Source organism: Schistocerca gregaria, chromosome 7 (assembly GCF_023897955.1).
Source record: "Schistocerca gregaria isolate iqSchGreg1 chromosome 7, iqSchGreg1.2, whole genome shotgun sequence".
Classification (NCBI taxonomy): domain Eukaryota; kingdom Metazoa; phylum Arthropoda; class Insecta; order Orthoptera; family Acrididae; genus Schistocerca; species Schistocerca gregaria.
Window position 1 is genome coordinate 323,896,161 of NC_064926.1, and position 25,897 is coordinate 323,922,057.

Here is a 25,897-nt window from a genome sequence, read left to right on the forward strand (position 1 = left end):
TGTCCTGTTGGAACAGCAAGTTCCCTTGCCGGTCTAGGAATGGTAGAACGATGGGTTCGATGACGGTTTGGATGTACCGTGCACTATTCAGTGTCCCCTCGACGATCACCAGAGGTGTACGGCCAATGTAGGAGATCGCTCCCCACACCATGATGCCGGGTGTTGGCCCTGTGTGCCTCGGTCATATGCAGTCCTGACTGTGGCGCTCACCTGCACGGCGCCAAACACGCATACGACCATCATTGGCACCAAGGCAGAAGCGACTCTCATCGCTGAAGACGACACGTCTCCATTCGTCCCTCCATTCACCCCTGTCGCGACACCACTGGAGGCGGGCTGCACGATGTTGGGGCGTGAGCGGAAGACGGCCTAACGGTGTGCGGGACCGTAGCCCAGCTTCATGGAGACGGTTGCGAATGGTCCTCGCCGATACCCCAGGAGCAACAGTGTCCCTAATTTGCTGGGAAGTGGCGGTGCGGTCCCCTACGGCACTGCGTAGGATCCTACGGTCTTGGCGTGCATCCGTGCGTCACTGCGGTCCGGTCCCAGGTCGACGGGCACGTGCACCTTCCGCCGACCACTGGCGACAACATCGATGTACTGTGGAGACCTCACGCCCCACGTGTTGAGCAATTCGGCGGTACGTCCACCCGGCCTCCCGCATGCCCACTATACGCATTCGCTGAAAGTCCGTCAACTGCACATACGGTTCACGTCCACGCTGTCGCGGCATGCTACCAGTGTTAAAGACTACGATGGAGCTCCGTATGCCACGGCAAACTGGCTGACACTGACGGCGGCGGTGCACAAATGCTGCGCAGCTGGCGCCATTCGACGGCCAACACCGCGGTTCCTGGTGTGTACGCTGTGCCGTGCGTGTGATCATTGCTTGTACAGCCCTCTCGCAGTGTCCGGAGCAAGTATAGTGGGTCTGGCACACCGGTATCAATGTGTTCTTTTTTCCATTTCCAGGAGTGTATACATTCAAATATCATCGTAGCTTCTGAAACTGGCTAGTAACATGAGAAAAATTTTGCAAATTTAATGTACAACGGCGCTAGCATGTTTTGGATTAAAAAAATAAAGGATGGAGCCCTTACACGCCCACAACGAAGTGGTGACCATCTCAAAAGTTCTACTGTCACCTCCATATTTTTTAGATACTAATCGAGGACTTCACGGAATGTGGTGCCGTGACGTTATCTACGCGTTGCGTGGGATTACCCACTAATACGGTCGCATCGAGGAGATAGTGGACGAAAAGCGAACGAAGAGTAGCGGTTTCAAGGGCAGGGGAGGGGGGAGGGGTATCAACCGGGAACGCAAGAGAAAAAACCCTCTGCGATTGTCCGGTCGGGTAGTAAGAGCAGTAGAGGTTTTTTTTCCTGTCTGCGACAGATCATGCAAGGGTAAGGTGGTTGTTAGTTTTGGGTATCGTGCAATGCCCTGTGCCGTTGTCATATCTTAAGTCGTCATAAAGAGCGTCAGTCGTATCGAGGGCGGTACTGCTGGGCTGGGCACCTGTGAGTCTCCTGGGCCAGCTTCAGTGACTGGCCGGCCAGAGTGGCCGTACCGTTTTAGGCGCTAAAGTCTGGAGCCGCGCGAGCGCTACGGTCGCACGTTCGAATCCTGCCTCGGGCATGGATGTGTGTGATGTCCTTAGGTTAGTTCGGTTTATGTAGTTCTAAGTTCTAGGGGACTGGTGACCTCAGATGTTGAATCCCGTAGTGCTCAGAGCCATTTGAACCATTTGCAACGCCTGTAACTGTAAGAAGTCAAGGTCGTTACATGAGTGCTCGATTGGTCATAAATTTATCGCAGTGTGTAAGGCTTTCGGTTGGGTTTTAGTGTGCAATACAGCTGCTGTGCGTTTCCGTGTGGTCGGCTGGTTTACAGATGGCAATTCCAGTTAGCTTTGCTGTGCTGCAAGGGTTCACTAGTATTTGCTGTGCTTGTGTCTTGGTGCTACCCATAAATGGTTAATTGTCGCTAACTAGTAGCGTTTTAGGACGGTTATGTTTCCACCTATGGCTGTGATCGTATTTTTCCAGGTTAAGGAGAAAGGATTGTTCGAATGTCTCGTTTTCCTGTACTGTCATATGACGAGTTTCCTGAATACCTCTGTGAAAGTCTCAAGGCGGTATTCTCGATGAAGGTCCTCGGTTCTCGTATATCGTGACGTGCTGCTTATGATACGTAGCACTTTGTTCTGTATGATCTGCAGGCGGCGCAGACGTGTTGGAACCGCTTATCTCCAGACTGGAGCTCCATACATCGTCAGTGGTCTAATTAGTGTTGTGTACATGGCTCACGACTCCTTGCTATTCGGTGTGCTATGCCTGTTGAGCATGGGGTAATGCTGTTCGAGCCTCGCGTTAGCTCGGTTGGTCACGTATTCAGTGAGTTCCCCATGTAAATTTCTGGTCCAGCCAGACACTGAGGTATCTGAGTTTCTTACAGAAACATATTGGACATTAGTATAGTGTTAGCCGGTCGGTGTGGTCGAGCGGTTCTAGGCGCTTCAGTATAGAACAGCGCGATCGCTACGGTCGCAGGTACGAATCCTGTCTCGGGCATGGATGTGTTTGATGTCCTAAGGTTAGTTAGGTTTTAGTAGTTCTAAGTTGTAGGGGACTGTTGACCTTAGATGTTAAGTCCCATAGTGCTCAGAGCCATTTGAACCATTTGAATTTGTGTAGTGTTATTTCTCTGCAGTTTTGGTGTTTGTGCAGATGTTTCGGTTTGCGTGTGAACAGAACAGCTTCACACTTGTCGACGTTTACTTTTACGCGCCATGTTCCAGCATTTTGGAATTCAAAACCTTCTGGCATTTTCAGCTACAAGGAGAATAGAGGCTAACGAAGAATTCCGCACGAAATACTAGGTGCTTTTGCTACTTTTCAATAGTCATTATATGCTCATGATTTCTCCAGGATGATACAGAACTGATATGTCTGTTTCTCGCGTTTTAGATTGCTGTGAGACCATAATCTTGTTTACCGGTAGGAGGGAGGAGGCAGCTACCAAATGACCTTCACTAGGTACACCCGGGCTCTTTTATATAAATAATCCCATGCACTTCAGTGGGTCTATAGTCGCTGCCTCGGAAGGTTTGGTTCAAATGGCTCTGAGCACTTCGGGACTTTACTTCTGAGGTCGTCAGTTCCCTAGAACTTAGAACTAGTTAAACCTAACTAATCTAAGGACATCACACACATCCATGCCCGAGGCAGGATTCGAACCTGCGACCGTAGCTATCGCGCGGTTCCAGACTGCAGCGCCTGAACCGCTCGGCCTCGCCGTCCGGCTCGGAAGGTTTCCATATCTTTTCATTCTATACTATTTTCACAATAACTCCTTCCCTTATACGGTCCTTTCTTTAGTCTATGAAACTGCAGGAGAGTGTTCATCATTTACGGGTTCTGATCGGAATAGGTTCCTGGGTACGATTTCCCGTACCTAACTTCACGCCTAAGGGTGAAAATCAATGAGAAATTGAAATTTACTTTGATAATCTTCTTACAAGACGACAATTTGACGGTTACCTTGCATTTCACTTACGAAAACTTTCTGCTCAGGCTTCGGATCTTTACTGTCGAAAACAGGTTCCTGTAATGAAATTTCGCAGCTTTCAAGACTTGGTTTGAACAAATCCGAAACTGTGCTAAAATCAGTTAAAAATATTAACACTCGAATCTTGAGATTAGTGGTGAGCATCACCTCTTGGCAGTCACTGAGTAAAGATCCGCGTTTGCTGGAGCGTATCGGTTCTGACCTGCCGTCCCGCCAGCAAGTGGATCGTCTGTTTTTGTTTTGAATCTGTTAAGGAGCTGCGGTGCGGATTAATTCCAGCCCCCGGGGTCCTGGAAAGAGAAGCTGTGGACTCCAGCGGGAGGGTGATGGAGGGAGGGGGTGGGAGGGAAGATAGGGGGGGGGGGGGGAGGCGACGCGAGGCAGCGAAAGGAAAGGCAAGGAAACGAAAGGAAAGGAAGAAGCGGCTAACGAAGTGGAAGCTGCCGCGCCGCTGCATCGCTCCCAGAAATTCATAAATATGGATGTTGCCTTGGCCGTTAAATTCGCTTGCTTCTCCGGCTTTAATGGAAATACTTCAATTAAACTTTGTTTCTACAACTTCCGAGATACTAAAAGTGTCCCGTATATATGAGAGCGTCTGGCCCCGTATAAAACAATTACTCGCGAACGAAGGAAAGAATCTTTCTCAGATTCCCTAAATCGGTTTTGTGCTGGAACTTTCGGCTTAACTGTTCTCCGGAGGGCTTTGTTTGTCTTCTGACCCGCACCGAGGGAGTTTCGTCCAAATACAAGAGAGAGACAATATTGGGTTAATGACTTCCAGCTCCCCCGTAATTCGCTTATCAGAGGGCGGAGCCGTGCCGTGCCGGCAGCACCTCGCTCAGCACTGCAGCATATATACTGCGTTGCAGTACCACTGTAGTTATCGTAAGGAACGTGGAGGACGATGCCACAGCGATGCTGACTTTGGTTATCCAAGACGCTACGTATTGTATTCTGACGTTTCTGTAGACAGTTTAAATTCCCTACTCTGTTTCAGTCACTTATTAGCGGATACTCGCCATTGCCTGGATATGTATTAATTCTAGTCTTCTATTATTCCATCTACTCCTCTCCCCTCTCACTGTCCCTCTCCCTCTCTATTCATCACCTCCTGCCCCCTCTCTCTGATCATCTGTTCCTCCCAAATGTCAGTCTGCTCCTTCCCCCTCCATCCTTTCTTCTCTTCCCCGTCTAAGTTAATCTTGCCGCTCTATCTCCTCCTCATCCTGTCTGTCTTCTCTTTGTCCATATTTTCCTTCCCCTCTCTATACATCTCTCCTACCCACTCTCTCTGTCCATCTCCTCATCCCCTCCTCTTTATCACCTCCTCTTCCCTCTCCATCTAACTCCTCCTCTTTCCTTTCTCTATCGATTTTCTGCTCCCTCTCTGTCCATCTCCTCTCCCCTCTGTCCATCTCCTCTCCCCTCCGTCCATCTCTTCCTTCTCCCTCTATCTGTCTCTTCCTCTTTCCTTTTTCTGTCCATTTCCCCCTCCTATCTCTCTCTTCAACTCTACCGAGCCAGACAGATCAGTGGTTAGCATTCGGAAGGACAACGGTTCAAAAACGTGTCTGTGTTCTGATTTAGGTTCTCCGTGATTTCCCTAGATCACTTACGGCAAACGCTACAACGATTCCTTTGAAAGGGCATGGCGAATTACCTTCCCCATCCTTCCCTTATCCGAGCTCGTGCTCCGTTTCTAATAACTTTGTTGTCGATGGGACGTTAAGCACTAATCTCCTCTTCCTCTTCCCTTTTTGTCGATTTCCCCTCCCCTTCTCTCTGTCCATCTCCTCTCCCCCCAATCTGTGACTGTCTCCTCCCTCCCTGTCCGCCTCTGTAGAGTAGCGGTAGCGTCTCCGACTACCTCGCAAGGGGCCCGGTTTCGATTCCTGGCAAGGAACTGTGTTGTGTGTCCTTCACCACCATTTTCATCGTCATTGACCCGCAAGTCGCCGAAGTGGCGACACCTAAAAAGGACTTGCAATACGGCGGCCGAACTACCCTGCAGGGGGCCTCCCGGCCAACCATGCCAAACGATGATTTCGTTTCATTTCCTCCTTCCCTTTCTACATCCATCACCTCCCACGCCCCTCTCTCTCCACGTCACCAACCACATCCCAATAAAGGTTGCTGGTTCTTACCCCCCACAGTATTTCTTTCCAGATAGCAAGTAATATGGCTACTAAGTTTGTTTGAAATCGATTTCACATATATGTAGCATATTTCACACGTATTTGAGCATATAATTTATCTGTATCTCTAGTGATTTTGCCCTGCAGTTTCGTTTTCATGCAGCTCAATGTTTATGACGTTATATCTCCTGAGCTATACAATGACATATTTCTGCAGGTACAGTCAATGGCATATGTGGATAGTATCTGCAAAATGTTCGCGAATAGATATAGTAATAATGAAATAAAAAAGTAGTAAGAGACTTTTTTTTGCTTTTATTATTTTGTAGGGGTGTCAACGAGGAAAATTCTTATAAAGGTTTGAAATTATGTGTAAATTTGGTTGCAAGCTCTCTCATTCTCAAATACTGGATAGTCTGGCTATTTGTGCGCTCATTTTCACCCCCCCCCCCCCCTTTTGAAAGGTACGTCGTTCTTACACCAACAGCAGTTCTTTCTAGACAGTAAGTGATTTGTGTACCAAGTCTGGTGAAATTAATCCAGTAGTTTACCAGGAGATGTGAAACATACGCACGTACCTCCACTTGTATATTACAGATACACCCACCTTTGTAATAGGTATGGAATTCCCTCGATCTTTTGTTCTCCCCGTCTCTCATCTTTTCCCTCAGACACATTATCTTCCTCCACATCTATAATGAGGATGTACGACAGTATACTTGTTTTGTAAGCTAAGAATAGCTGAGTCCTAGACCTAAGAGTTATAGTTGAGCTTCGATTTCCGGGGAAACTTTTCGTGTTCAAATGGTTCAAATGGCTCTGAGCACTATGGAACTTAACTTCTGAGGTCATCAGTCCCCTAGACCTTCGAACTACTTAAACCTAACTAACCTAAGGACATCACGCACATCCATGCCCGAGGCAGGATTCTAACCTGCGACCGTAGCGGTCGCGCGATTCCGAACTTTAGCGCCTAGAACCGATCGGCTACCCCGGCCAGCAAACTTTCTATTTGTTTGCGGTCTGGAGTACTATAATGACACATCATCTACTTTATGAGACTGAATGAGAAGATGTTTCACTAAAGAATCACAGTAATTGATACATACACTTGTGAGCCAAAACATATGATCACCTGCTTAATGCCGTTGTCATCAATTGGCTTCGGACGAAGAAATTTACGCCTGGGTACGAACACCCTGTTTTTAGGCAACTGAAAACATTTTTTCATGAAGACATTGACCGTCTTGTCCCGCTGTGGGACAAATGCACTAACAGCTACGGTGATTTATTTTGAAATAATAAACAGTCAATTACTTTTTTTCCCATTTGTTTCGTTTTTCTTTAGCTGTATCTTAGAGCAAATGTACAGATCACGTAAATGATTCAACACTTAGTCGGTTAGATACAAAAGACAGACAGGCAAGTTACAATCTTCACAAGTTGACACTGCAAACCACCTACCTCTTCTCTAACTTAATCTGAGGGCATAGCTATTATGACTTCAGTATCAAGGCCATGAAAACGCGACCTGACTGTTTTTCATGAGATGTTCGGAGATACGGAAGACATTCATATCGCAATGATAACGTAAGGGATATTGTTAAATGTTCAAGCAATAATCTGGAAATAACTGCATCCTTCCTTACAGAGAGCTTGCGTGCAATGGAGATGTAGACTCCACGTTGTATAGTCTCACACCCACTTGTAAAAAGCACTAATCACAATTGTCGCCCTCAACATATCCAGAATTAGTTCGTGTCTCGAAGTTCACAGCAGCTCAGACCAACCTTATTCTTGTTGTACTAAGCAAACAAACAAAAACGCTACATATCTATCGATATCAGTTTATCAAAATAATGCTTTCAATGAAGGCAGAACACATTCAGTTAAGTATACCTATATCAGCTAAAACTTTAGACAAAAACCAAATGAACACATGGGAGCTGCCCGCCGGGGTGGCCGAGCGGTTTTAGGCGCTTCAATCTGGAGCCGCGCGACCGCTACGGTCGCAGGTTCGAATCCTGCCTCGGGCATGGATTTGTGTGATGTCCTTAGGTTGGTTAGGCTTAAGTAGTTTTAAGTTCTAGGGGACTGATGACCTCAGATGTTAAGTCCCATAGTGCTCAGAGCCATTTGAGCCATTTTTGAGCATATGGGAGCTGACCATGAAAACGCGACAAATAATGTGGCTTCACGACAAGAAATAGTTAATGAGATTTTGGAATAATTATGGATTATTGATCAATAAAACCAACACTATACGCCAGTAATAAAATTACAGATGTCCTCCATAAGACCACATCTAATACAAGTATGACAAATCATCAAAATTATAACAAAAGTTCTGTAGTAGTAATGTGATCCATAACCTAAATTCACGGATGATTTAATGAAAGAGTGATATTGATTCTTGAACTTGGAACAAAGTATCTCTTTCCCAACAACGAATTTAAACTCGCACATGTATAAAACTGAGACTTAGACGAATAGAATACTATGTCAAAGGGTATTAGTAATCTCTCACCATAAATTCATGTATGCTGCATCGTAGAAATGGTATCGAAATGAAACACTAGGCAAAGTCCTCGAATTTACGCGAATAGCTCCACGATAAATGCAGCCAGCGTCCACTCTATGTGACCAACCCAACAGAAACAGTGGTGTGTGTGCCTTGTCTTTCAGTCCATGTGGACACGGTAATTCAGTTCTCAATTGCTCTAACACATGTTTGGTCAGCGCAGAACTGCCTCCGAAGCACAGCTATGCAGCCAAATACAGTGACATTCCCAGCAGACGAATGTCTTTGCATCTAGCCAGTGGCTTGTATCTGTGATATACAGGTTGGTCAGAAACGCTCTGAAATGGTTTGTAAGACTGTTGAACGGTGGGATGTGCTGGGAAATAATCATTCTTAAGAAAAAATTTCGAGTCGTTGCGCTGTTTCCGAGTTAATTAGCATTGAAGTTAGCTAATGAGGCTGTTGGGCACGCAATTGAAGCGGCCCGCCAGAGACGATGTCGCTAAACGTGTTCTTCGTTTGGTTTCCTTTAAAATCATCAAGGAAGCGATGCAAAAAGTGGAAACTGGATGGTAGTAAGGATCGAACGTGAGGCAAAGGCCGAGCAGTCTCGTGTGCTATGGTCTACACTATGAGAACAACTGGCACTAATTGTCTGGCTGGCCGCTTGAAATCGCGCACTCGACGGTCTTAATTAACTGGATACTCGCGAAATTTATCGAATGTTTTTCTTAACAATTAATTCTTAGCACAGCATGCCCTGGAACATCCTTGCAAGTTTTTCAGACTGTTTCTGTCCACCCTGTGTATGATATGAAAGACGCTTTGTAACACATGGCTTTCAGAAATGTCAGTTACTATTGCAGTTGGCATGGAAACATGGACAGCGAACCGTGTATCAGTGGAGACGTACTGCCTTGTCGGATAGATCATGTTTCTTGTTGCACCATAATGATGGTCGTGTACCGAAACGCAGTCATTAGTGCTGCTCGAAAGGCCCATCGTGGCACGGACACAGGGTAGTATTGTGCTATGGAGGACATTCACATGGGCTTCCTTGGAATCTGTTCAAAAATGGCTCTGAGCAGTATGGGACTCAAGTGCTGTGGTCATCAGTCCCCTAGAACTTAGAACTACTTAAACCTAACTAACCTAAGGACATCATACATATCCATGCCCGAGGCAGGATTCGAACCTGCGACCGCAGCAGTCGCACGGTTCCGGACTGCCCGCCTAGAACCGCGAGACCACCGCGGCCGGCCTTGGAATCTGTGGAAGTAATCGGAGGCACCATGACAGTTAGGGACTAGATGAATTTTATTGTGTACCATCTACAACCCATCGCCTTCTTGAATAACGAAAATTGAAACCAGTAGCTATACTGTAATTCAAACGTTGTTTATTGAAAACATGTTACAGTTTAGACACGAAAAAGCTTCATTTTTAGGCCCCAAGCGTAATCTGCCATCAACGTAGGAACCAGAATGACAAAGACAAACGGAGTCTTCAAATGTCCAGTACAACTTGTTCAGCATGCTACACCCAGTAAGAAGCTCACAAACGTTCAGACGAGAACTGAAACTCCACAGGACATGGAGGCTTGCACCAACAGATCCATGAAAAGTGCAGGAAAGGCCGATTTGATGCGACTACCCCAACGGAAACACAAGTGTGCCTTGTCTTTCAGTCCAGTCATAAGACCAGAGTCGTACTACAGTGGTTCGAAGAGCAGGATAGTGGAACTACCTTGGTGTCTTGGCTACCAAATTCGTCTTATCTAAACACTACAGAACACAGTTCGGATTGCATCGGGCACTCACAAATACCCGGCCTCTAATTTGAGAGATTCGAGATAACTGTGCGTAGACATATGATGCCCCACACCTCCGGAAAACTACATATGGTTTACCCAATCCGTGCCATGCAGAATAGTGATTGTATTGTATACCGCCGCTGGCGAGCTGCTTGAATCTGCGTGCGAAAAGCCTGATTAGCTAACTTGCAGTGTAAACTTGAGAAAATTGTAACTAGCCTGTCGGCGACTTGTTGATCATTTGCGGAATTGAATATTTGCTCTGTCTTTAAGATACAGCCAAAGAAAACGAGACAGGCGGGAAAAAAGTAGGTGACTATTATTTCAAAAGGAATCGCCAAACCGAGCGAGGTGGCGCAGTGGTTAGCACACTGGACTCGCATTCGGGAGGGCGACGGTTTAATCCCGTTTCCGGCCATCCTGATTTAGGTTTTCCGTGATTTCCCTAAATCATTTCAGGCAAATGCCGGGATGGTTCCTTTGAAAGGGCACGGCCGATTTCCTTCCCAGTCCTTCCCTAACCCGAGCTTGCGCTCCGTCTCTAATGACCTCGTTGCGACGGGACGTTAAACACTAACCACCACCACCACCAGGAATCACCAAAACTGTTAGTACATTTATCCGACTGTGAGACAAGATGTACAATACCTTCACGAAAAAAAAAAATCTGCAGTGGCCCACAAAACCATGTTTGTACCCTGGCGTGCATTTCTTCCTCTGAAGTAAGTTGACCGTCACGAAAGTTTTTCTTCGGGACTGCAAAAATGTGAACATTGCGTGGGGAGATGTCGGGTCTGTTTGGAAGATGTGTAATAGGTTCCCAGCGAAATTTCTGCAGTATACTCGAAACAACCTTGACAACATGTGGGTCTCATATGTTTGGAGCCCTGAAGATAGACATTTGTGATCTTCGATTTGCTTCGGAAGAACAGGTGTACGCCTGGGTAGAATCATGGTTCCTCAGACAACCGATGACATCGCTGTTCAGTCCCCTCCCCCAAATCAGCCAACCAACCGTAGACAAGCGGAAACATTTTCCATGAAGGCATTGGCCATGTTGCCTCACAGTGAGATAAAATATCTGCTAACAGTTATGGCGATTACCTTTGAAATAACAAACAGTTAACTTCCTTTTTCTCCCATCTGTCTTGTTTTCATTTGACTGCCCCTTATATGTTTCGCCGATGGATAACTCAACCGTACCACTGATTATCGCACCATGAAATACCTTTTAGTATTATCGCTATAGTTCCAGCCAGACCCAGCATTCCTTTGTTCCAAGCCTTAAAAACAACCCTCTTCCAAACTTACACGGACAACAATGGGTTTTCATCCTCACAAGGGAAAAATGATATTATTTATAAGTTATGCAGAAGAGCTAATAACCGTATGACCGTTTTGAATTTACACATTTATGTACTTTAATCATTAAGAGAATTTTCTCATCACACGATATGATCTAAAAAATGTCGTATTCGTTCCAAGATTCTTCCTATAATGACAAACGCTCTGGATGCAAATTAACATCTATCTGCATCTACATGTGCATCATCACTCTACATTTCGCAATTAAGTATCTGGCAGAGGGTTCATCGAACCACCTTCAAGCTATTTCTCTACCGTTCCGCTTTCGAACTGTGTGCGGGAAAAACAAACACTTAAATCTTTCTGTGCGAGATCGGATGTTTCTTATTTTGTTTTGATGACCATTCACTTTATAACACTACCGTCTGCTACTGTTATACCATAACCTTAAAGTTGGAAACAGGTCGTGAAATAAAACTATCTTGTTAAAGCAATTATGGTATAAAGTAACAGAGCAGTGTGACCCTCTGAGAGGAATTTTGTTATGTTGACCGTGTTGTACTGAACGGAGGTGGCGTATCGGAAATGAAAGTCAGAATTACGTAAATATTTGAACAGTAACAAACAAAATTATGCCTATCTGCACTGTTTAACGGATAAAGAAAACGGTCGCCAGCCCAACTAGGCAAGAAAATGATTAACATTCTCGTTCAAGAAAATAGTTATTAGTAACTTTAATGGATAAACACAACCTATACTTTGTCACACGCGAGTGCAGTGAACTCTGACACATACATGTGTTTACAGTAAGATTGAAACTAACAGGTAAAGCAGCACAAACTATTTGCAAAATTATAACAGATATCGAAACACACTATTACTTTCAGGGCTTACACAAACCGAATGTTCTTTATAACGTTATTATTACTATTCACTTTAGAATCATTAATTGGATATAGGTTAAGTCTCTCTCAGTTAAATACTTCACTATTTAAAATGAAAGTTAATTGGAATGCACTAACAGGTTGCTTCTCACTATCATTTGAATAAAGAAATAATGTTTTTCATAATTAGTGGTTTTCCCATTACTTGTTACCTAGCATTAACACAATAGACAAACTGTGGATTATTAATATGCACTTCCAATACATAAGAGTGACAAACACTTAGCAAACATGAGTATATAACGTTTCACACTGCAGTTTTCCACTTTTACTACATTGAGAGACAAAATTAACATATATGTAAGATACTGACTCATCTTATGCGATTTACAACAGGCAGCAATGTGATCATTTACTGAGCAAAACGTTATAAGCCTCAGTCTTAAGAACTCTTAATTTGAAGATGGCAACAATACATTAATAAGCAGATTTACTAAGAAAATTATTTTCAGGAACCATCATTAACTTTAACTCACTGTCTTGCCACTTTAACTTTCTTTTTACTATGTTCAAGAAGCATCAATTAGCAAAACACAGGGCTTTAATGTTCTTTCAGTAAGAACAATCGGAAATCACTTCAGTTCAAACGGAGAGGAACCTGAGAGGTGTTATGATAAGGAGAAAAATCAAGGTAGGTACATAAATTCAGTTATAAATTACCTTATATTTGAGCACTCTGACACATCATTTAAAGCTGATCCTTCACTGTACATTACTATAGTGCTCCATTACAGTGATTGCGTAAAGTGGTGGCGATTGCATGTTGGTAGTTGAAATTGCAGGTAGAATTGCTGGGCTCTGATATTTCGTGGTGGCGATGACACATACAAATTCCAGAATAGTTCCAGCTATTTATCCATCCATCCGAGGCATTAGAAAGCAGCAGCAAAAGCCTCTGTCGGGACCAGCACAATATGCAACATTTACATGGCAGTGCACAGTTTGGTAGTTCGTCCCCGACTCGTAGCTCGTCCCCGACTGGTGGCTCGTCCCCGACTGACTCTTGTTCCACCTTTTCTACATAGGCCAACCACAATTTGCGCGCGCTGCACAGTTCCGCTCCCGAGGGGAGCCACAACATCTTTTACATACAGAATAACTACGAACCCTAAGTGAGGATCAGCGGTGTACATAACAGCAAACAAATACAATAAATAAAACAGAACATTTGCACATATTGACATTTCTACCAAAAATTATTCACACAAAATTACAATTATATACAGTAAGTTTTGTTCCCTCCAAATGGGACAAAGAATTTAAATGACAGATACACTACGTTGCATAGAATCATATCATGACATCGAAGTTCTTACAAAGAAAGGAGTATACAATTTTATGTTATCGATTCAATCAAACACATTTCCAGAAGCTCAATGATGTAACATTAAATAAAACAAAAGCAAAATAACTCCATACAGCATTAGACCTATGGTGTTACAACTTCTACGCCAACAAAATATTTTCACTCTCTGAAGAGAAGAGAAAATTTAATAAGAAGATAGAACAGCAACGAAAACCACCTTTGTTATAATGATTGCTACCCCAACTAGCGTATCACATTCTTGGCACTCTCTCGCCTATTTCGCGTTAATACAAAAGGAGCTGCTTTTCTTTGCTCCGTCAGTTCTAACTGATGCGGATCCTACATTGCACAACAGTACACCAGAAGAGGGCAAAAGAGACTAGTGTGCGCAGTCATTTTACTAAACCCGTTGCATTTTCTAAGTATTCTGCCAATAAATCGCAGTCGTTACTTAGTGTCAATTGCCACTTTTTGCACCATACTGACATCCAGTCTAAACTGTTTGTCAATTTTTTTTGATTGTGTGATGACTTTTACAAGACGGAGAATGTCACTATCAGCTGCAAACAATCTAAGTGGGCTGCTCGGATTGTCTCCTAAATCGTTTATCTAGATCAGGAACAGCAGAGAGCCCGTAACAGTTCCTTGGGGAAAGCCGGATATTACTTCTGTCTTACTCGACGACTTTCTGTCAGTTATTAAGACCGTGACCTTTCCGGCAGGAAATCACTAATCGAGTTGCACAACTGAAACGATGCTCCACAGGCACACAATAATTAGAAGTCACTTTTAAGGAACGGTGTCAAAAGCCTTCTGTAAATCTAAAAAAATATATAAATTTGGCATACTCTGCCGATAGCACCCATTACTTCGTGAGAATAAAGAGTTTGTTGTGTTTCACGGAAACGACATTTTCTGAATCCGTGTTGGCTGTTTGTCAATAAATCGTTTTTATTTTCTTCGAGGCTTAAGATTATAGAATCGAGTTATCGGAGTCTGTGAGAAACAAACTGAATAACAATGTTTTGAGAACATCCATTTGGAGCTTGTTTCTTATTCGTGACGAAATTTACCGGAGCTAAGAAAAAAAAAATGTTGCGTCTGCTTACAATGACGGGAAAATATCGCAACCAAGAGGGAGTTGTGCGACGTGAACGAAAGTTGATAGGCGTGTTTCTGCATCTGAAAGATGATGTCTACTCCAGTTTCGCGCCAGTAGTACAAGTGGCTCAAGACCCGCCAGGGTAGTCGAGAGCGCCAACGCGCTGCTTCCTGGACTCGGGTAGGCGGGCCGGCCCCGGATCGAATCCGCCCGACGGATTAACGACGGCGGCCAGTGTACTGGCCACCCTGGATGTGGTTTTTAGGCGGTTTTCCACATCCTACTAGGTGAATACCGGACTGGTCCTCACGTCCCGCCTCAGTTACGCGACTCGCAGACATTTGAAACACATACACAGTATTTCACGATTTACACTAGATGCAGACAGCTGGGGTACACTAATTCCGTCCTGGGGGGTATGGGGTGGCGGCAGGAAGGGCATCCGGCTACCCCTTAAAGATTAACCACGCCAAATCCGTACTTAACCCTGCCGACCCTGCGCACAATGCGGGATAATGACGGTAGCAAAAGAAAGAAAAGAAAATACGAGTTGCCCTAGTAGCGCCACTAAGAGGATGCAAATCAGTTTCACTTTAAATACACGCTGTAACTCTCGTGAGCGTTGGTTACTTTTGAGGCTGGACGCGGTGAGTAGGTTTTAGCGTACAGTGCCTTTAAGGCGACAAAGACGCCATCATCAACAACTCACTAGGTTTGAAAGAGGTCCTGTGATAGGGCTAAGAGAAGCAGAAGGCGACGGTACACGACTGAAGGCGCTGTGGTCACGTAAATGTACGGTCGCAAGAAAACCAGGGTTAGGATGGCCACGTGGCACTTCCGAGAGGGAAGACCATCGTGTCCGACGCATAGCTCTGGTGTATCGTACTGCATCTGCAGTATCAGTTTGAGCAGTGGTTGCCACCACAGTGACACAGCGAACTGTTAAAAATTGATTATTTCGAAGACAGAAGCCTTGTAGCGTGTATTCCACAGATTCCAAAGCATCTCCTGTTGCGAACTCATTGGAATCATGCGAGAGCTCATTGCAGGGTGGGATGGAGGTCTGTTGTGTTTTCTGATGAATTTGATCTTGGTTTTCCACAGCAACATCATCAAATATGAACACTGTGCTTGCTTTACTTTTTCCGGTGGGGGGATATTATGGACGGATATCACTGCTCTCACTGAATGTGTGTATGTCACACCATCAACATCCTACAGAATCTCCTCTAATACTTGGTATTTGGACTGAAACAGTGTATTTGAAAATACACATACATTACATGTTCAAAGCGCACACCATCCGGATATGTTATCAGCGACATGAAAACATCTGTCTTGCCGCAGTTGGATGGACCTAGAATTAGTGCACGTACGCTACTGGCCAGTAAAATTGCTACACCAGGAAGAAATGCAGATGATAAACGGGTATTCATTGGACAAATATACTAGAACTGACATGTGATTACATTTTCACGCAATTTGGGTGAATAGACCCTGGGAAATCAGTACCCAGAACAAACACCTCTGGACGTAATAGCGGCCTTGATACGCCTGGGCATTGAGTCAAACAGAGCTTGGATGGCGTGTACAGGTAAAGCTGCCCATACAGCTTCAACACGATACCACAGTTCATCACGAGTAGTGACTGGCGTATTGTAACGAGCCAGTTGCTCGGCCACCATTGACGACACGTTTTCAATTGGTGAGAGATCTCGAGAATATGCTGGCCAGGGCAGCAGTCGATCATTTTCTGTATCCAGAAAGGCCCGTACAGGACCTGCAACATGCGGTCGTGCATTATCCTGCTGAAATGTAGTGCTTCGCAAGGATTGTATGAAGGGTAGAGCTACGGGTCCTAACACATCTGAAATGTAACGTCCACTGTTCAAATGCGAACAAGAGGTAACCGAGACGTGTAAGCAATGGCATCCCATACCATCACGCCGAGTGATACGCCAGTATGGCGATGACGAATACAAACTTCCAATGTCAGTCAACCGCAATGTCACCAAACATGGATGCGACTATCATGACGCTGTAAACAGATACTGCATTCATCCGAAAGATGATGTTTTGCCATTCGTGCACCCAGGTTCGTCGTTGAGTACACCATCGCAGGCGCTCCTGTCTGTGATGCAGCGTCGAGGGTAACCGCAGCCATGCTCTCCGAGCTCATAGTCCATGCTGCTACAAACGTCGTCGAACTGTTCGTGCAGATGATCGTTGTCTTGCAAACGTCGCCATCTGTTGACTCAGGGATCGAGATGTGGCTGCACGATCCGTTACAGCCATGCGGATAAGATGCCTGTCATCTCGACTGCCAGTGATACGAGGCCGTTGGGATCCAGCACGACGTTCCGTATTACCCTCCTGAACCCACCGATTCCACATTCTGCTAACAATCATTGGATCTCGACAAACGCGAGTAGCAATGTCGTGATACGATAAACCGCAATCGCGATAGGCTACAATCCGACCTTTATCAAAGTCGGAAACGTGATGGTACGCATTTCTCCTCCTTACACGAGGCATCACAACAACGTTTCACCAGTCAACGCCGGTCAACTGCTGTTTGAGTATGAGAAATCGGTTGGAGACTTTCCTCACGTCAGCACGTTGTAGGCGTCGCCACCGGCACCAACCTTGTGTGAATGCTCTGAAAAGCTAATCATTTGCATATCACAGCATCTTCTTCCTGTCGGTTTAATTTCGCGTCTGTAGCACGTCATCTTCGTGGTGTAGGAATTTTAATGGCCAGTAGTGTATGTTGTCGGGAAGGAGTGCGTCAGTCTTCTTCTTCCGGTCTTCTTGCGCACCGTCACAGCTCCAGTCGCTTAAAACAAAGTCTTGATGCTTCACCAACCCTGCCATGATACCTACTACGCCAGGTACTGGCATGTCATGGGTTTTTATAAAAAATAATTAACGCTATGTCCTTTCCATGATACCGACCATTTCAGGTACTGGTGCGCAAAGAGCTTTTACGAAGAATTTAGTTAAATGACAATTTTCTGCTGTTTCATGTTTCCAGTGAAAATACCGGGCAATAGCTTTAATACTTGCAATATAATAATAAGTAGGAAATAACAAACATATTCAAGGTTATATACATTTTTTTTATTCAGTAATCATACACAGGATGCACATCAACTAGTTCTTTCTTTATCTTAACGCAAGTAAAGAATATAGAAAACGTAGCCTTCTTGTAAGCATAGAATGTATTTCTGTCAAACGTATTGGCAGTACATTTGTTTTCGCCAGCACCATACTGACCCACTGTTCCAAGTCGTTTACTTGCACACTGTTCATACTTAGATACTATGTAATGTCTGTATACACAGCTTCAACACAAGGCAGCCATCTGTTGAGTCTTTCTAACACAATGGATAGTACCATCTGTAAATCGAAATAAATTTTAACGGTGGACTGCTGTAGATAAACGGATGTGCCACCTGATTTCACATGGAGTTCACAGTCATTGTACACTGTTCTAATGGCTAGAGTTAGAGCAGCACAGTAAATGTCCGGAGGAGGACGGCGCCGCTGATACACGGCGGTCAACTGTTGCATGATTCACGCTTTTGCAAGACAGACTTCATCTCACGGCAACCCCGTAAATCGCAGTTTAATACTTATAGCTGCATTCTCCATCTCCATTACAATACGCCACTCTCTGTCTGTAGTTGCTTTCTAAACATTCATGGTGGTGTCTGATTGTTCTATGTCTTGTCTCCCTCTGAGCGTGTTTTTTAGGGAATTGACTAGTTTGAACCTGGGACCTGTTGCTGGTAAGGAGGCGCCAGACCACACATGACATGTAGAATTCAGAAGAGTTCAGTGAGACTAGCGATGATATAACCAAATACTAAATGATCTCAGCGTCAGCTCCACTGCACTCCCTGTAAAAGAATCTTAATACTAACTAAATATAGTGGAAAGGGTTCAAGGCTTTCCTATTTTTAGTTAGCTGGTAAAATAACGTCGAAAAAGCAGTTAAGTTTACCATTGGAAATTTTATTCTGCTCACAAAACATCTTTTATAAATTGCACTATTGATAAAAGGAAATGTTTTAATACAGGATGGTAAAAACCAACTGCGTTCAACAAAAATGTGAACGAATATACCCTGAATGGGTTTCCAAGTTCTACAATCGATCGAAGGATGACCTATGCCATATCACATCTATAATCTAGGTTTAATGTAAGTTTCACAAAAGAGAAAGCTATCAAAATGGTCTATAGTGACCCTCAATTATCTTTAATTACTTATCTAACTTGTCGTAAATTACAGTGGCTGATGTGGCTTCTCAATAACTATATAAAAGAAAAATCATCGCGTTTCAGATCTGTTCTTCAAGTGGCAAATGTGAACACCAAGAGTTTTAATTAACGATCGACACAAGTATTACGCAAAAAGGGGGTGTAACAGATGAGACTTCTGCAGTTCTGAGTGAAGCCTTATGCGCTCAAAAGTGGCATCGCGAGCGTTCATTACCTTGTCGGTGTTCAGGCAGCGTCAGGGCGACAGCGGCCGGCGCCCCAGCCATCCAGCTCGCCGTTTTGGAACTAACTCACTCCTAACTTCTCCTTACTACAATTTACCGAAGTTGGTTTAAAAAACTATCTGGCTGTGTTTTCATCTGACCAATCAGGGTCTCAATGTTAACCTTAAGCTCCGCCTACAAAGATTCTGTCTATCCAATGAGAAACGCTATACTTTTCGTGGTGGGGCAATGTTTTTAAAGTTTGCAACGTAACAGAGACGCTAAAAAGTCTCACGCTAAAACCTGCAGCAGATGTGGTCCTTTTAGCGTTATCGTAAGATCTATACTGTTCTTCTGGAGGGCTCTATCTTTTAACATGGGCTGGGGGGTGGTCCTTGACGTACCTGAGACGCGAAAAAGTCTCACACTAAAGCTTGCGGGTGGTAGTGGCCCTTTTTGTGTTATCGTAAGATCTATACTGTTTTTGTGGAGAGCTCTAGCTTTTAACATGGGCTGGGGGGTGGTCCTTGACGTAACAGGGGCGCGAAAAAGTCTCACTCTAAAACATGCGGGTGGTAGTCTTAGATGTAGGCTGCCGACGTGGGTATCCAGTCCGTCCCTTATCGTAGGGCCTTCTAGCTTAACACGGTTCTGCTATTGGCTTCTGTTCTCGTTTCTCCCCTCGGAACTGCGTCGATCTCACGGTGGGAAGGTACGACATGCATTCAGGCATTCTTGTGTTAGTCTGTGGTATTCCATTTGCTCACTCGTTACTCGTATTACTTTGGTTAATTTAATGTCACGATTTATTCGGAGCTATGTGACATACTACTGGATTTGCTTATGATGTCAGGGTTTTTATGGAAGGTGTTGGATTTGACTGACACCTTACAGCTTCTATAATACTATGTAAACATTTCGAACCACTAGCGGTTAAATCATACACTGAATAGAACAGTAGTGGTGCACAATGCCTAACTGGTTATCTTCTTATCCATTAATCCCCACTCTGTACATGCAATATCAATGGAATATTCTGCGATGGTGCCTATGATGAAGACCAGTACCGACCTGTGTCATGCTGATTAGGACTTTCGGGGCACTTCAGCGAGTGAGGGACTGGATGGTTGTCTTCAGCCGACAATAACAGCTGATTGTCCTGCTCCATCCAGCTAATCCATTGCGCGACAGGATCTCAGGATGATGCCGCTGCTGCGGGTCCCGACGGGCTGGGACAAGTCGTTGCTGCACACCCCGGCAGGCTTGAGTACGTCGCATCCGCTGATGAGCAAAGAAGAAAAACCGTTACAAGCGATAATAGACGCACACCTCAGTAAATACAGACGTCAAGCAGAGGGTACTTACTCTTCTTCAGTTTCTTCATACTCCGTTGCTGCTGTGGCTGGAAGGCGCCGGACGTATTGGACTGGCTCTTCATTCTGGGTGACTAACCGCAACAGAGGCTGCAGAGCTGCTGGGACCGCCTTACGTCCCCGTTGTCATCGGGTGGTGTGTTCCTATTGACTACTAACAATTTCAAGTGCCTATGGTGATTTAATTGCGTTAAGGGGGTGCAATTGGGCTTTCCACCCAGGAGTACCAGGGTTAGAGTCCCAGAAAGGATACAACCAATTTTAATTTTCCGCCAATTCCTGGGTGGGTGGGGGGTTGGAGGTGGGGTGGGATGCCGACACAGCCCTGGGACAAAGAAATTCCCACGAAAATTAGAAATTCCCGCCAATAGGGTAGGTTGGGGAGGGGGAGAGGTGGGGGAGGGAGCTGAGGCAAACGTGCAGCTGAGAAAACACGTGACGTCATCCGGGGCGTGGGTGGGCGTGGTCGGAGCAGGGGTAAGCGAGGGTGGGCGGGGGAGCTTAGATTAGTCAATTTAATTAATTTGCAAATCAATCTGATATCAAAATTGCGCTCGTAACGTTAATTTCCTGCTACTGATATATCAATGTTTTTTCCTTCAATACATACACTGCAGCGCCAAAGAAACTGGTATAGTTATGCGTACTCAAATACAGAGATATGTAAACTGGCAGAATACGGTGCTGCAGTTGCCAACGCTTGTAAAAGACAACAAGTGTCTGGCGCAGTTGTTAGATCAGTTACTGCTGCTACAATTACAGATTATGTACATTTAAGTGAGTTTGAACGTGGTGTTACAGTTAGCGCACGAGCTGTGGGACACAGCATCTCCGAGGTAGCGACGAAGGGATTTTCGCGTACGACCATTTCACAAGTGTACCGTGAATATCAGGAATCCAGTAAAACATCAAATCTCTGACATCGCTGCGGCCGGAAAAAGATCCTGCAAGAACGGGCCCAACGCCGACTGAAGATAATTCTTCAACGTGACAGAAATTCAACTCTTCTGCAAACTGCTGCAGATTTCAATGCTGGGCCATCAACTAGTGTGCGTACCATTCACTGAGACATCAACGATATGGGCTTTCGAAGCCGAAGGCCTACTCGTTTACTCTTAATGACTCCACGATACAAAGCTTTACGCTTCGCCTGGTCAATCAACACCGATATTGGACTGTTCATGACTGGAAACATATTGCCCGGTCGGACGAGTCTCGTTTCAAAGGATATAGAGACAACCTCATGAATCCATGCATGTCAGCAGGAGACTGTTAAAGCTGGAGGCGGCTCTCTGATGGTGTGGGGCGTGTGCAGTTGCAGTGATATGGGACTCCAGATACGTCTGGATACGATTCGGACATATGACACGTACGCAAGCATTTTGTCAGTTCACCTGAATTCATTCATTCATTCATGTCCATTGTGCATTGCAAAGGACTTGGGCAATTCCAGCAGGACAATTCGTCACCTCACACGTCCAGAACTGCTGCAGAGTGGCTCCAGAAACACTCTTCTGAGTTTAAACTCTTCCGCTGGCCGCGAAACTCCCCAGACATGCCTTGCAACGTGCTATTCAGAAGATATCGTCACCTCTCGTTCTCATACGGATTTATGGGCAGCTCTGCAGGATTCATGGTGTCAGTTTTCTCCAGTACTACTTCAGACATTAGTGGAGTCCATGCCACGTCTTGTTGTGGCACTTCTGCGTGTTCGCAGGGGCCCTACACGATATTAGGCAGGTGTACCAGTTTCTTTGGCTCTTCAGTGTAGATATTTCTTGTCGATACATCACATGGCAGATAATGATAATTTTTTTAAATATCGATATATCGGATTCCCGATATTTTTAAAAATGATAATGAAATGGACAACCTAGTTGCAAACAGGCGTTGATATACATCAATGGGGACATGTTGAAAATGTGTGACCCGACCGGGATGCGAACCCAGGATCTCCTGCTTACATGGCAGACTCTCTATCCATCTTTTTTTCAGATTTTTTTAAAATTTTTATTTGTTTATTTTTGTTGTGTAATTGATCAGAGGCCTTCTGCGCCCATGGTAATATGTTGAGTCACGTCTTCTCGAAATTGATGTGTTCCGTTCAATTGTTCAGAAATGTTCATTGGTTCAAACAGAAAATCTTCTTCTCTCTTGGCTTAACACATTCCAGCTGCGAGGCGGGTCGTGGAAAGCACTCCCAAGGAAGTTCGAGAAAAATTGTCAGTATTTTGGGTGACGGACAACGAAAGAATGATGGTCATTGAGGTATGTCCAAAAATTGAGTACAGAGTCTACAGTTTGTCCAACAGGTAGTGAATGGCATGTCCGCGAATCCAATTCACAGCATTGGTCTTTGTCCGAGGAAAATAGTCACGTTCCGGAAATAATAATGAAAGGGGAGTAATCCGATCCGGAATGTCCCGCGTTAGAAAAGCCACAATACGACGAATCAATTGCCAAACCTCCGCCGCCGGTCGGCAAACAAACCGATGTTCGTCACTGTCTGGCACTCCACACGCGGAACATAGAGGTGATTGGGCGAGGTGTATGCGATGAAGGCGAGGTTGGTTGATTTGCTTACCATTGACAGTTAGGTACCAGACAGATTGAACATTCGTGTCAAGGTAACAAGCGAACACAGCGCGCCATACATGACGCCAGTCGACCTGGGGGAACTTTAGTTCAATCAGGTCAGGTGGACGACCTAATTGGAGCACATTGTATACTGCCTTTGTCTTGAATAAAATCCGTCTTGTTAAGGTGAGGCGTAGATAACTGAGTTCAAGAAAGAAGTATCTTATATAATGGAACTGGTCCGGAACATCCGAGATCATCACTGGGGATGACAGTGAGACCGGCGTATATGCCGACAAGTCCATCTGAGCCACCGAGGGCACAGAGGATAGCGCGCCTGCAGGGGACTTATCTCTTGCACGCTCCTCGTGAGACCCACATTCCTAACATATCCACACCACTACATTCGTAGTACGCCTAATAGATGTTTGCCCACCATACTCATTACTCGTGGCAGAATAATCTACCAAGTCCCGTACGAGTTTGAGCACAGCGTGTGCATTCACACAAGAAGGTCAATGGCCGGGAAGCCATATTTTAACTACATATGGCGGTAGTATCTATTCCCGAAAGAACAGTTACTGTTGATGGCCATTTTCATTCTAGCAAAGCTGCATTGTCATCAACGGTGACTGTTCTTTCGGGAACAGATAGTACCGTCATATGCAGTTAAAATATGGCTTCCCGGCCATTGACCTTCTTGTGCGAACGCACACGCTATCTCCAAACCTGTACGAGACTTGGGAGATAATTCTGCCACGAGTAATGAGTATCATGGGCAAACATCTATTAGGCGCACTACGAATGTGGTGGTGTGGACATGTTGGGAATGTGGGTCAGGTATAAGTCCTTGCAAGTGCATTATTCTCTGTGCCCTCGGTGGCTCAGCTCTCCAACGTCCACGTAACATGGTACCAAGTCGCAAATGCAAAATTCGCCACAAACCAATGTCTTCATTCCATCGGACTAACGGACTCTCCACTTTGTTCCATTTGCCACCTCATGGATGACGATGTTCATCAACTGACTTACGCTGCCACCAGTGGCGCCTGGAAACTTGCCCGACAATTGGTTGCCTGTTACCTCCGCCGGACTCGATTGACCCATGGACTTTTATCCATCCTGAGGATACTTATTTCCCCGCATGCGATTGTATGGTTCAAGGGATGGACCATCACCTGCATGTATAACGACGGCGACAAATCACGCCTTGATTTCTGGCAGTACTTACGAACCGCCCACAGTGAAGTCGAACACCGACAGCGCTACCGCGCCTTCTTCGCCAATTACCTACATGCGATCTTTACGTCATCCCCGCTCAGTTGGATGGTGCCACACGCCGACAGCACTCCCAACCCCCCTGCTGACATCTGAGACTCCCCGAGCTACTTTCTACTTTGTAACCCACAGTGGAGTAGGCGCATGGACACGCGCCTCCTATCTTTTATGCACTATACCAGAAAACACTGGTTTCTCCCTCACTCCACTGTATATTGCTTCACATCTCTTAGCTTACATCAGTATTATTATTTTTTTTCCTACACCTTGTTCATAAAAAAAATTGCTCGCCTTGAACGAGTATAATGTCTTGTGTTACTTTCGCCGGAAGGATGGCATTTCTGTTGTATTTAAGATCTTTTGTTCATTTAGCCTGTTCCTGGTGAAAAAAATAATAAAAATAATAAAATAAAATAAAAATAAATCAAAAAGCTATTTTGGGGGAGTGATTGAGGGACGGGAGGAGGGAGACATAGCGGCCAGGTCAAGGGTTCCGACCCCTGCCCGCCTTGTCTCCACCTACTCATAACAAAACATTCTTAAATTTTTTTTAAAGTTGAAATAATAAAAAAAAGGTAACGTGCTTGCCTGTCAGGTGCATGCTGCCTCTGTTCGCCTTTCGAGCCTCTCCGAAAGCCATATTTTTATTTGTTTTGTACCAGAGCTACAGGCAGGCAGATACAAATTCAATGAGGGAATCGTAAGATAACGGTCTAGCAAAATTCGTATTGCTTCTTTTATTCTTGTAGTAATCCTTAGTGTCAAAGCGAAAACATTGAAAAAAAAAAGAAAAAAAAGATGGATAGAGCGTCTGCCATGTAAACAGGAGATCCCGGGTTCGAGTCCCGGTCCGCTCACACATTTTTAACATGTCCCCAATGAAGAATATCAACGCCTGTTTGCAGCTAAGTTGTCCATTTCATTCTAACAAAGGTGCATGGTCATCAATAGTAACTGTTCTTTCGGGAACAGATACTACCGTCATATGAATTTTTGAAAATATCAACAGTCCACGTGTGTAAACCTTGTTATACTTTGTCAGGACCAGGCGCGGCTCGTGGTTTCTTTACTGGGGAAGGCTGCGGTATTTATCGATCGGAGCCAACATAGACCTCGGGTCATGCTACAGATTAGTCTGACATAAACAACTAAGAATTCAGGGGGAGTGGGTGGGAATATCACTCTCTACCCATAATGTTACGTACTGTATCAGGTATTAAATATTATTAGAAGCTAACTTCGAGTTAAAATCTTATGAAATCATATGAAAAGACGCGTTTCGGAGAGATCTTTAAGGCAATGAATGTTAACTTTGCGGCTGCTTAATATTTTAGGTGTTTTCAGTTCTAAACTTAAGGCGTTTATTGTGGTTTACCTCCAAAGCTCGAAGTTTACTAGTTCGCATGACGATACTGTGAAGTTTTGGTGACGTCATAGGTATTGTGCAAGTAAAACTCACTAAAATCTTGCAAAATACACT